Source organism: Lepidochelys kempii, chromosome 5 (genome assembly GCF_965140285.1).
Source record: "Lepidochelys kempii isolate rLepKem1 chromosome 5, rLepKem1.hap1, whole genome shotgun sequence".
NCBI classification, from domain to species: domain Eukaryota; kingdom Metazoa; phylum Chordata; order Testudines; family Cheloniidae; genus Lepidochelys; species Lepidochelys kempii.
Window position 1 is genome coordinate 133,906,867 of NC_136384.1, and position 9,968 is coordinate 133,916,834.

The following is a 9,968-nucleotide window of genomic DNA, read 5'->3' on the forward strand; positions in this document are numbered from 1 at the left end:
CATTGAAAATTAATGTTTTGTTTTGTTTTCATTGAAATTTTCAGTGGACAATTTCAACTTTTTGTTCAAAACCCAAAAAATTCAGTTGGGGAATTTTAGAGGAAAGTAGACACTTTTCATGAGACTTTTCATTTGTTTGTGCTTTGATGGAAACATTTCTACCAGCCCTAGTAGTCTGGCTTGATAAAGAAATATAATTGAGGAAGAGAATATGAGAAAGGCAGAGTACATCATGAATTATATTGAAGTCAAAGAGTCTCCATGTGAATATGAGTGTAGGAAGGGCCTACAAATACCATCATCAGCATACAGAAGTTTCTGGAACCACGTGGTATAAGGTGACATAACCTCATCTCATGTAAATGGATATAGTTCCACTCTAGTTACTGGAGTTGCATCTTTTTATACCAGCTGAGGATCTGGCTGTATAAATGCAAATCCCTGCACCCTGATTTGTATAGCACCATCTCTCTCTACATATATCTATCCCACAACAAATACGGCTGTCTCGGCTTCTCGTTTCATCCAGCATGTGAGAAACCCTTAAATTTTCCCTGAAGATATTTAATTATTAGATGTTCAATATAATAATAACTTGAGGGCCTATCCTGTTAATTTAATCATAAACCGTACCTTGGGATACTAAAGAACTTGGTATTCAGCGTAAAGGATTCATTTGGGACTGTAGGGAGCCAGATTGGTTTCCCGCCGAACCAGAGAGTAAAGACCCACTCTCTCAGCCTGAGTGGGCGGGGCCAGATGAAGCAGACTCCACCCCCCAGAAGGGGCGGGTGGAACAGGAAGTACAAAGGGCGGGGCCCTTGGCCCAGTTGGGGCAGCACCAGGGAGGGACACAGACAGACCCAGGCTGCTGGCTGCTCCCTGCAGACCCTGCTGCCGACCCAAGGGAGGCCCCGGGCCCGGAGAAACCTGACCTGGAGGAAGGACTGGGGCAACCAGGGCTGCCAGCCCCCCAGTACCCGGAGGAACTGGAGGAGCCAGGCAGTAACCCGGGCCAGCGTGCGCCTGACGCGGAGGGGAAGCTGGAGCGGCCAGCAGCTGAATACCCTGACGAGCTGGAGGGACCAGAGGGACCCGCTCGAGAGACCAGGTAGGAAGCAGCCCAGGGGAAGAACTGCACAGTGTGGTGGGTCTATTTGGTCAGCATGGCGCGGATGGATCCCTGCTGACCCAGTGGTGGGACCCTCTCCTCCCGCCACTGTCAGAGCCCTGGGCTGGAACACAGTGGAGTTTGGGGGGCCTGCCTGAGGGGCGCCACTGACTCCTGCCGGCGCTCCCCTGCCTGAGGGGCACGCCACTGACTCCTGCCGGCGCTCCCCTGCCTGAGGGGCATGCCACTGACTCCTGCCGGCGCTCCCCTGCCTGAGGGGCGCCACTGACTCCTGCCGGCGCTCCCCTGCCTGAGGGGCGCCACTGACTCCTGCCGGCGCTCCCCTGCCTGAGGGGCGCCACTGACTCCTGCCGGCGCTCCCCTGCCTGAGGGGCGCCACTGACTCCTGCCGGCGCTCCCCTGCCTGAGGGGTGCCACTGACTCCTGCCGGCGCTCCCCTGCCTGAGGGGCGCCACTGACTCCTGCCGGCGCTCCCCTGCCTGAGGGGCGCCACTGACTCCTGCCGGCGCTCCCCTGCCTGAGGGGCGCCACTGACTCCTGCCGGCGCTCCCCTGCCTGAGGGGCGCCACTGACTCCTGCCGGCGCTCCCCTGCCTGAGGGGCGCCACTGACTCCTGCCGGCGCTCCCCTGCCTGAGGGGCGCCACTGACTCCTGCCGGCGCTCCCCTGCCTGAGGGGCGCCACTGACTCCTGCCGCCGCTCCCCTGCCTGAGGGACGCGCCACTGACTCCTGCCGCCGCTCCCCTGCCTGAGGGACGCGCCACTGACTCCTGCCGGCGCTCCCCTGCCTGAGGGACGCGCCACTGACTCCTGCCGCCGCTCCCCTGCCTGAGGGACGCGCCACTGATTCCTGCCGCCGCTCCCCTGCCTGAGGGACGCGCCACTGATTCCTGCCGCCGCTCCCCTGCCTGAGGGACGCGCCACTGACTCCTGCCGGCGCTCCCCTGCCTGAGGGACGCGCCACTGACTCCTGCCGGCGCTCCCCTGCCTGAGGGACGCGCCACTGACTCCTGCCGGCGCTCCCCTGCCTGAGGGGCGCCACTGACTCCTGCCGCCGCTCCCCTGCCTGAGGGACGCGCCACTGACTCCTGCCGCCGCTCCCCTGCCTGAGGGACGCGCCACTGACTCCTGCCGCCGCTCCCCTGCCTGAGGGACGCGCCACTGACTCCTGCCGCCGCTCCCCTGCCTGAGGGACGCGCCACTGACTCCTGCCGCCGCTCCCCTGCCTGAGGGACGCGCCACTGACTCCTGCCGCCGCTCCCCTGCCTGAGGGACGCGCCACTGACTCCTGCCGCCGCTCCCCTGCCTGAGGGACGCGCCACTGACTCCTGCCGCCGCTCCCCTGCCTGAGGGACGCGCCACTGACTCCTGCCGCTGCTCCCCTGCCTGAGGGACCCGCTACAGACTCTTGCCGGCACACCTCCCTCTGCTAATTCCCCAGTGACAGAAAGGTGTGACCAAGGCCTGCTGGTGAGGCAATAGCTCCCCACTGCCAGCCAGCAGCTCGGTGGACCAACTGAAACCTGTCACAGGGACATAGGAATTTCCTCCTAAATAGGAAACAACCTCAAGTTATCTAAATAATGATATATCATTACAAGTAGAAGACCTGTGTTCCTTGTGTTGAGATGTTGCAGTCTGATTTGTACTATTGCGATATTTTACAGTTTTATACATAAATTGCACTCCTGATGGGAAATTCACAATACCAACATGTTTTAACTTTGAGATTTTACCAATAAATCCATACCCATTATGATTACCAGTACAATTTATTATTTGTATTACAGTAGTATCAGTCAGGAATGGGTCTCCATTTTGCTAAACCATCAGTTGGAATTCTCTAGCAGTGATATTTGAGAAACAATCTAAACCTAAACAAACATTACAATATTATTAAAGAATGTAGGAATACTGTTGGAAATGTTTAAATTCATAGAATCACAGGCAATTGGCTAGAATGGTCCTTTTAGATCAACTGCTCCAGCCTCCCACTTCAAGTAAACCTACAGGACAGTAAATCCATGAAATATGTATGGCATATTGCTTTTTGTGAAAGATCTAAAAATTGCAGTCCAAAATATATCAGAGAATGGTATCTTATCAGCTTATTGACCTTAATTGGACAAATTAGAATTTTCACGCTTTCCCAAATCAATTCTTTTCACTCCATGGAATTTGAAATGAAAAACTAAGATTTTTATAGGAATCAGACAAAGTACAGGCTTATACAACATAAGCAAAACCAACATGGGATCAAGCTACTTACTGCATAATAGAAGATCTAAACATGCAGGATTCTGTGGGCTTCAAGGGGTGAGTTAATACTGTTGAGATGATATTCATTGTCCCAAGTATTACTAATACCTATCCCTGAAAACTATTTTGCCAAAATGGAACAGGTGATCTCTTCATTTCGATAGAGCTATTAACATTTTATTGAACATGGATAGAGGAGACTTGAGCTTGCCCAAATTTTGACATAGAATATCAGGGTTGGAAGGGACCTCAGGAGATCATCTAGTCCAACCCACTACTCAAAGCAGGACCAATCCCCAATTAAATCATCCAACCAATTTTTGCCCCATATCCCTAAATGGCCTCCTCAGGGGTTGAACTCACAACCCTTGATTTAGCAGGCTGATGCCCAAACCACTGAGCTATCCCTCCCCCCATTATCAAATGGACTTTAGCAATTTTAGCCAAAATCAATTCATTGACTGGTTGAAGTGCTAATCTTTTCTATATATGTTTCTGCACCATGCTCATCATTGTAGTATCTGTGCACTTTCCGGCAGTGCATTAAGCAACATGACTAACATATGTTGCATGTTTGTTCCTTCATCCTCTCCCCAGGGGAAGAAGTGTTTGCACTGTTTTCTTTTGGAATTTTTATATCTATATCTTTTATACCTATATCTATCTACCTGTATATATACACACACATTGCTATATGTTTATGTTAGAGAATGCAAGGTCAAAGAAATGTGCCTTGCAGTTAGAGCAGAAGATGATGAGGTTTGTGAGGTTCCTGTAGGAATTTATTCCAGCCCCTGAGAAAGCTCTGTCTCCTGCCCAAACTTTGTAGAAAGTTTTGTTGCGCCAGAAGAGTGGAGTAAATTCTCTACCATGAAAAACAGTGGAGATCATAGGAAAAAGAGACCCTTGAACATTCCTCCATGATGATCCAGAGATTGAGGGATCCCTTTTCAAAAAGGCATAAGTACAGGCATACGAGGAAGAGAAGGTCAGTCCTTGGATCAGTTTGGAGGGGGAGATGTAGAAGCTAAAATTTTTAAAAGGATTAGAGGGAGGGGCTATAAAATGCAGGAATAATCACAGTGGGTGGATACAACAGGAAAGTCACAGAACTCTGCATGACTCTCTTGCCTTGCATAAATGATGGTTGAGTGCAGGGGTGCTGAAACAACTTTTATAGTGGGGGTGCTGAGAGCCATTGAACCAAACTCTAAATGCTGTATATAATGGAACCACTTCAAGCCACCTCTAGTTCCAGCACCTGTGGTTGGGTGACCTGTTAAAGTATGCAATGCAGCAGGCAAGGTTACGATGCAGGTGGAATTACAAGAGGCCTTGTAGAGGTTGGTCACAAAAAGGCTCCTCAATTGTCCCGCATACTGAGTATAATTGAAATACAGCTCCTTCTCACTGGAACAAGGCAGGAAATTTGCTCCCTCCCTCCACCACTGCAGAGATACTGTACCAAATGTGGGGGAAACTGGGTAGAAAAGATAGATGCCCACATGTCGTAGCATTACTGAAAAATAAATGGTGGGTGCTGAAAACAATGCCAGTGGGACTACCTGCAAAATAAGGTACCCTCAGTACAAGTAAAAGTAGCAGAATTGGGTCTTTAGGGTCTGATCCAAATCCTAATGTAGTCAATGGAAAGACTCCCATTCATTCCAATGGGTGTACCAAATAATGTATTATTCATGAAATACATTATTTAGAGAATATTATGTGAGCAATTCTATACAATGGGAATGAAATTACAATGGTGCTGCCCCAGAATGCATAGTGCACCTCTTTAAATATAAATCCTATTACAGGAAGTCTTTGAGATGGGCTCCAACCCTTCCCCCAGCAACACAGAACATCTGTGAGCAAACCAGACAACAGTACCCTGCAAGCCACAATATCTGGCATGCTACATTGGTTTCAGTTGCACAACTCAGAAATGAATGAGGAAATCCAGGGTAAGCTATACCTGTTTATTTCTGCTCTGCAATCAGTCTTCTTTTACAAATGAGCCAGATTAATAAATGAGGACTCAAAAGCAGATGGAACACATCAATGGCACTGCAAAAATTATCAACACCATGTCCCAATCAGCCCATCAATATATGAAAAAATTTGGTAGGGAGATGGGATAGTTGGTTCATACTTCAAAAAAGTGCATTGCTGCTCAGGTACTTCCCTTATTTGAGTTTGAAAAATACAAGGCTTTGACCTTCCACAGGAGCAATAGATATATGGTGGGAGAGCCACAAGATATATGGTTTCAGAGGGGTAGCCGTGTTAGTCAGTATCAGCAAAAACAACGAGGAGTCCTTGTGGCACCTTAGAGACTAACAAATTTATTTGGGTATAAGCTTTAGTGGGCTACAACCCACTTCATCAGATGCATGGAGTGAAAAATACAGTAGGCAGGTATAAATATACAGCACATGAAAAGATGGGAGTTGCCTTACCAAGTCGGGGGGTCAGTGCTAATGAGGCCAATTCAATCAGTCTGGAGGTGTCCCATTCCCAATAGTTGACAAGAAGGGGTGCATATCAACAGAGGGAAAATTATTTTTTATGGTGCTAACAAGGAAGCACTGTTATCCTGTCTCCCAAAATTATCAGTCTGAGCTGGAACTTGATTTTTTCTGAGCATGGGGGTCTCAGTCTGGCTAAGCACTGCACATTCTGGACCCGGTTCAGCAAAGCACTTCAACATGAGCTTGCTTTTTGGTGGATGGGTGAAATCCATGGGACCGCTCACATGCTTAAAGTTAAGAATCTGCTTAAATACTTGGTTGGCTCGAGGCCTTGGTGTTTTTCAAGATCGTGTGCAAAATAAGCAGTTCCTGCATTAACAGCACGGATCCTCCTCCACTTTGTGCTGCTGATTGCTTCAGGTGCTAAAAGTGTGAGCATTTGAAGCTGCAGGAGGTGCAATAATTTGCTGGCTACATGATTAACTTCTAATTTATTTTATCTGACCACACCTACATGTGCCTTAAACTGAGCCCAGAAACTAGCTTTCCTACAACTTGTATCTTTCCTCATGCTAGCAGGGTGTTGGAAGGCTAAATTTAGCCTTCGAGAATTTTAACTTTCCTAGTGCACCATTCCTAGTTCCTAGTAACTACAGTGGTTACTTTGCGTTTTTCTTTGTCTGTTCTTTGCACATCCCCTGATGTTGCATTCTGGATTTATTGGTAAGTAAACCAGGTTTGATGATACTCCCTTGAGAAACTTTGTTCAATGAATCTTTGCCTGCTGTTTCTGAATGGCCTGCCTATCTTCTCAGGTTTTTTCTAAGGAGTGAATTCATTTTATCTTCCAGGGATCATTATAAAACAACACAAATACTTATATCAATGTAACCTTTCTGCCAGGTGGATCCAGCAGGAACAAGGGCCGGCTTCAGTATTTATGGTTGCTTTTCAACAATGCAACACAAAACCAGCTCAAGCCCCCACCCAGTGACCTGGGACACTACCCCCTGGGCACCTCTAAGAGGCAATACTTCCCCTCTCGCAAACACCACAACTAGGGTCCATAAACATAAACCATGAGCAAAAGACCCACACCCAAGTAAGTTAGGCAGTGTCCTTTTTCCCTCCGGTTCTTTAGTCCAGCAACCCAAAAGTCCCTTTAACATGTCCGTCCCTTCTTTGCACCCCACTCACAGTTGCTGTCCTTGGCCAGCGCAACCCCAGAGTTCAGAAGTTCAGTCGCAGAGTTCACTTCCCACCCTGTGGGAAAGGAGGGTGGTAAGGAGGCACCTTACATGCTCCGCTGCTTGGGCACTCGCTTGTCACCCCAACAGCCGATTGCTGTGCCTCTGCAGGGCTCTGCTCTGGCCCTCTCCACCAGCCACCCACTTGCCAAGATGTCTTCAGGGCCCCGTACTTAACACAGCTCTCAGTGATTTCAGCTATTAGTGAGGGAACCCCACTGGTGGTGCATACTGGACAGTCTCTTGCAATAGAGACACTGTCCCAAAGTATGGTTTCAGAGTAACAGCCGTGTTAGTCTGTATTCGCAAAAAGAAAAGGAGGACTTGTGGCACCTTAGAGACTAACCAATTTATTAGAGCATAAGCTTTCGTGAGCTACAGCTCACTTCTTCAGATGCATATCGTGGAAACTGCAGCAGGCTTTATATATACACAGAGAATATGAAACAATACCTATTCCCACCCCACTGTCCTGCTGGTAATAGCTTATCTAAAGTGATTTCCAGCACAAATCCAGGTTTTCTCACCCTCCACCCCCCGACACAAATTAGATATCAAAGTCCCAAAGTAGATATCAGTGATTTCAGTTCTGCAGTGCATAACAAGACTTTCAAATGAGTCTCAACTAGCTCTTTTATTATACCATGGAAAGAAAGGGTGCCTGGAACCCTTAAACAGGACCCACACCACCAGCTACAAATACCTGTTGTCTCTCCTCTTTCCCTCCCCCCCCCGCCCCCACTCAATTCATTTGGATTTGGAATCATAGAATCATAGAATATCAGGGTTGGAAAGGACTTCAGGAGGTCATCTAGTCCCACCCCCTGCTCAAAGCAGGACCAAGCCCCAACTAAATCATCCCAGCCAAGGCTTTGTCAAGCCTGACCTTAAAAACTTCTAAGGAAGGAGATTCCACCACCTCCCTAGCTAACGCATTCCAATGTTTCACCACCCTCCTAGTGAAAAAGTTTTTCCTAATATCCAACCTAAACCTCCCCCACTGCAACTTGAGACCATTACTCCTTGTTCTGTCATCTGCTACCACTGAAAACAGTCTAGATCCATCCTCTTTGGAACCCCCTTTCAGGTAGTTGAAAGCAGCTATCAAATCCCCCCTCATTCTTCTCTTCCACAGACTAAACAATCCCAGTTCCCTCAGCCTCTCCTCATAAGTCATGTGTTCTGGTCCCCTTATCATTTTTGTTGCCCCCTGCTGGCAGTTTTCCAATTTTTCCACATCCTTCTTGTAATGTGAGGCCCAAAACTGGACACAGTACCCCAGATGAGGCGTCACCAATGTTGAATAGAGGGGAACGATCATGTCCCTCGATCTGCTGGCAATGCCCCTACTTATACAGCCCAAAATGCCATTGGCCTTCTTGGCAACAATGGCACACTGTTGACTCATATCCAGCTTCTCGTCCACTGTAACCCCTAGGTCCTTTTCTGCAGAACTGCTGCCAAGCCATTCAGTCCCTAGTCTGTAGCAGTGCATGGGATTCTTCCATCCTAAGTGCAGGACTCTGCACTTGTCCTTGTTGAACCTCATCATATTTCTTTTGGCCCAATCCTCTAATTTGTCCCTCTGTATCCTATCCCTAAACTCCAACGTATGTACCCCTCCTCCCAGTTTAGTGTCATCTGCAAACTTGCTGAAGGTGCAATCCACACCATTCTCCAGATCATTTATGAAGATATTGAACAAAACTGGCCTGAGGACCGACCCTTGGGACACTCCACTTGATACCGGCTGCCAACTAGACGTGGAGCCATTGATCACTACCCGTTAAGCCCGACAATTAGGCATGACTTGCCCTTGGTGAATCCTTGCTGACTGTTCCTGATCACTTTCCTCTCCTCTAAGTGCTTCAGAATTGATTCCTTGAGGACCTGCTCCATGATTTTTCCAGGGACTGAGGTGAGGCTGACTGGCCTGTAGTTCCCAGGATCCTTCTTCTTCCCTTTTTTAAACATGGGCACTACATTAGCTTTTTCCAGTCATCTGGGACTTCCCCCGATCGCCATGAGTTTTCAAAGATAATGGCCAATGGCTCTGCAATCACATCCGCCAACTCCTTTAGCACTCTCGGATGCAGCGCATCCGGCCCCATGGACTTGTGCTCGTCCAGCTTTTCTAAATAGTCCCGAACCACTTCTTTCTCCACAGAGGGCTGGTCACCTCCTCCCCATGCTGTGCTGCCCAGTGCAGTAGTCTGGGAGCTGACCTTGTTCGTGAAGACAGAGGCAAAAAAAGCATGGAGTACATTAGCTTTTTCCACATCCTCTGTCACTAGGTTGCCTCCCTCATTCAGTAAGGGGCCCACACTTTCCTTGACTTTCTTCTTGTTGCTAACATACCTGAAGAAACCCTTCTTGTTTCTCTTAACATCTCTTGCTAGCTGCAACTCCAGGTGTGATTTGACCTTCCTGATTTCACTCCTGCATGCCCGAGCAATATTTTTATACTCTTCGCTGGTCATTTGTCCAACCTTCCACTTCTTGTAAGCTTCTTTTTTATGTTTAAGATCCGCTAGGATTTCACCGTTAAGCCAAGCTGGTCGCCTGCCATATTTCCTATTCTTTCGACTCATCGGGATGGTTTGTCCCTGCAACCTCAGTAAGGATTCTTTAAAATACAGCCAGCTCTCCTGGACTCCTTTCCCCCTCATGTTATTCTCCCAGGGGATCCTGCCCATCAGTTCCCTGAGGGAGTCAAAGTCTGCTTTTCTGAAGTCCAGGGTCCGTATTCTGCTGCTCTCCTTTTTTCCCTGTGTCAGGATCCTGAACTCAACCATCTCATGGTCACTACCTCCCAGGTTCCCATCCACATCCTGAGCAGCAATGCACTTTTTTGAAGTATGAA